The sequence below is a fragment of the Cervus elaphus genome, chromosome 5, assembly GCF_910594005.1.
Source record: "Cervus elaphus chromosome 5, mCerEla1.1, whole genome shotgun sequence".
Lineage (NCBI taxonomy): Eukaryota > Metazoa > Chordata > Mammalia > Artiodactyla > Cervidae > Cervus > Cervus elaphus.
Window position 1 is genome coordinate 48,540,238 of NC_057819.1, and position 4,031 is coordinate 48,544,268.

A 4,031-nucleotide genomic window follows, 5' to 3' on the forward strand; every position below is an offset into this window, starting at 1 on the left:
TTATATTGTGCAACTTTGATAAATTTATTGATTAGCCCTAGTAATTTTCTGATAGTATCTTTAGGGTTTTATCATGTCAAGTGCAAACAATGAGAGCTTTACCTCTTCTTTTCTGATCTGGATTTCTTTTATTTCTCCAATTATTGTAGCTAGAACTTTCAAAACGATGTTGAATAATAGTGGGGAGAGTGGACACCCTTGTCTTGTTCCTGATCTTATGGGGGATTCTTTCAGTTTTTCACCATTGAGAATAATGTTTGCTGTGGGCTTATCATATATGGCCTTAACTATGTTGAAGTAGATTCTTTCTATGCCCATTTTTTTGAAGAGTTTTAATGATAAATTGATGTTGAATTCTGTCAAAGGCTTTTTCAGCATCTATTCAGATTATCATATGGTTTTTATCTTTCAATTTGTTAATATTGTGTATCACATTGATTGACTTGTGTATATTGAAGAATCCTTGTGTTGCAGGAATAAACTCAACTTGATCATGGTGTATTAGCTTTTTAATATGTTGTTAAACTGTTTGCTAGAATTTTGTTGAGAATTTTTGCATGTATGTTCATCAGTGATATTGACCTGTAGTTTTCATTTTTAGCATTGTCTGTCTGGTTTCGGTATCAGGTGGCCTTGTAGAATGAGTTTGGAAGTGCTCCTTCATCTTAAGTTTTTTTTTTTTTTTTTTTTTTTTTTTTTTTTAATCTACAGCCCGCCTATATAAAGCTACTGATTTTCAGGAATGGTGAAAAAATGTAAAAAATTAAATAAAAAGCTAAGCGTGGGAAAGTCCATATCTTTGACTGTGGTGTTTCAAAACACTCTTGACATTCTCTTATATCAAAACAAACTAGCAACCAGTTCTACAAAGAAACATACTCCAGCGAAAAAAACCATCCGGAAATTCACTAGCTTTGCGAAGAAAACTTACTAATGACCGGATGTTACTATAGACTTAGAAAAAGCTTCTTCTGATTTTGGACAAAGAAAATACCAGGGGAAAGCGCGAACGCAGTCCCCCACTACCACAAATTATGCAGTCGAGTTTCCCACATTTGGGGAAATCGCAGGGGTCAGCACATCCGGAGTGCAATGGATAAGCCTCGCCCTGGGAAAACCACCTTCGTGATCATGGTATCTCCCCTGCCAGGTAAGTATCATCTTAAGTTTTTTGAAAGAGGTTTTGAAGGATCAGCATCAGCTCCTCTCTAAATGTTTGATAGAATTCACCTGTGAAGCCATCTGGTCCTGGGCTTTTGTTTTTTGGGAGATTTTTTAATCACAGTTTTTATTTCAGTGCTTGTAATTGGGTTGTTCAGAATTTCTATTTCTTCCTGATTCAGTCTTGGAAGATTGAACATTTCTAAGAATCTATGCATTTCTTCCAGGTTATCCATTTTAATGCCATATAGTTGTTCATAATAGTCTCTTATAATCCTTTGTATATCTGCATTGTCTGTTTTAAACTGTCCTTTTTAATTTCTAATTTTGTTGATTTAATTCTTCTCTCTCCTTTTTTTTTTTTTTTTTTTTTGATGAGTCTGGATACAAAAACAAGACCCATATATATGCTGTCTACAAGAAACCCACTTCAGACCTAAAGGCACATATAGACTGAAAGTGAGAGGATGAAAAAATACTCCATGCAAATGAAAAGCAAAAAAATGTGGGAGTAGCAATCCTCGTATCAGACAAAATAGACCTTAAAATAAAGAATATTACAAGAGATAAGTAAGAACACTATATAATGGTCAAAGGATCAATCCAAGATGAAGACATAACAATTGTAAATATCTATACTGTGTGTGGAAAGCTTCCTGGGTACCAAGACTGTGTCAAGAACTTTAGGAGTCTTTGTTTCTCTTGAGCCCCTTCATGGCTGAGTGAGGTTGATGCCATTAAGCCCCATTTAGAAGGAAATGGCAACCCACTCCAGTATACTTGCCTGGAGAATCCCATGGACAGAGGAGCCTGGCAGGCTATAGTCCATGGGGTCACAAGAGTCGGACACAACTTAGCGACTAAACCACCACCAACTATGCACACAACATAGTAACACCTCAATACTTAGAAAAACACTGAAGTGAAGTGAAGTGAAGTCGCTCAGTCATGTCGAACTCTTTGTGACCCCATGATGCTGGAAGTGATAGAGAGACTAAGTGATTCAGTTAAAGCCAACTTGTTGCCTGAGAGGTTATAGATTATCAGCTTAAAAGGTACTGACAGTAAATTTTTTTATAAATAAATAGCTATGTATTAGGGGTAAAGAAAACTGTGACAGATTAAGTATTTCCTGATAAATGCCTCAAATTTTATGATCTTAGAGGAAAATAAAAATGCAAACATTCAGATAAAAGTTAAAGTAAAAGAAAACACAAAATGTCTCTATTTTAAATAAATACAAATCAGAATGCACACTTTTGAGCCCAATGGACGACATCCATTGCTTCACTCCTGCTTAATATAACATCAGTAAAATCTAAAATTCCTCCAGTCCTTTCAGTTTAATCTCTTAAAAATATATAACTATAGAATTCTTGAAATAAGAGTAGGATTTTTGCAATAAAACAGAAAGTTATATAATTGATTTTTTGGGTGAATACATGATTCTTTATGACACAGCAGTAACTTACAGGGTTTTATATATTCTTTTTCCCCACATTCAATATTACTGTTTGATTTGGGGAAGTTTCCATGCCATAGTGAAAATCTGTGGGTAAATAAGATTCAATTTTGGTTAGGTGTCATCAAATATACAAAATGATCAACAGTTTTTGAAATAAGATTGGAAATTTCTACCTACTATGAACCCTCTCTCCTTGTCTCCTGGTCACTTTCTCCCATCTCCTAAACAGAACTGATACAAATAAAAGCATTCAGTCAACCTCATAGGATCCCACCTTTGTAAGTAGATTAACTATTACATACAAATGTAGTTCATAGTATTTTTTTAATAATCCAAAGTTTTAAAAATGTGAAAGAGAAAACTAAACAGAACTGAGCAAATGGTAATTGCTAAATCATAAGAAAAATTTGCCACTGTGGCCATTTTGTTCACAGTAGAATATAACTCTTAAAATATGTTTAATATATTTGAAAAATTCATTAACTTCATGAAGATACTAGGTACTAAACAAATAACTCTGCTTGTTTAAGGAATAACTATAATCACTATAAGAGCTATTATCACTTTAAAAGGTATTTAATTATTATAAGAATGAGATCACAAACTGCTAGAAGCCACATCAAAAAGCCATTCTACGTCTTAAGATGAGCTTTCACTGTCATCAAACAAATGATTATAATATACAATTTTCATTAGACCCCAGAGGCAATGCAATATTTATTGAACGAGATATAAGAAACTGATTTTTTTTCTCTTAAATACTTTACAAAATTAATTTTTAAGCTACCTAGTTTAGGAACTTCAGAAAAATCATAAATTATTAAAACTAACCCATCTGAATTCTTCATATTTTAAAATATTTCCTATGTTTTCTAGGACCTTATAATAGAGAATTTATTTTGTCACATTTTAATTATTTGGTTAGGTACTAATCTTTATGAAATACTTTGAAACAAGGCAAATGCTCTAATTATTTTTAACATGCAAACTAATTCCTGAAATGAGGGGGAAATGCTAGAGAAAGAATTTGTGCTGGCTGAATGCCTACTATGTTTATGTCAGTATACTAAGTGCAGAAGATACTAACACGTTCTATTTTTGCAACACTACTATGTTAGATATTTTATCACCACAATACAGAAATATTAAGATATAATTTGTCCAATAATACTGAAGGGTATACTTTGTACACGACTGTGCTTTTTTCAATTCTGGGTGCTCCATTTAAAGTACAAAACTCACCATTTTAGATAGAACTCTGGAAATATGACCAGGATATTAAATAGTCTGACAGTGAGAATGAATGGAATATGTTTTCCCAGGGAATAGTAGGATTAATATTATTTGCTGTGTAAAAAGTTAAATCACTGGAAAGAGTGGCATTAAGAGCCTGTGTATTTGTTCT

The 4,031-nt window shown here is 33.0% G+C and overlaps 1 non-coding gene across 1 annotated transcript; it reads right to left on the reverse strand.

Annotated features, from left to right (window-relative positions):
• Window positions 1–994: 994 nt before the first annotated feature.
• LOC122695853 lies at window positions 995–1,158 on the reverse strand. Its single transcript, XR_006341596.1, has one exon. It is a non-coding gene; the product is annotated as a U1 spliceosomal RNA (small nuclear RNA).
• Window positions 1,159–4,031: the final 2,873 nt, after the last annotated feature.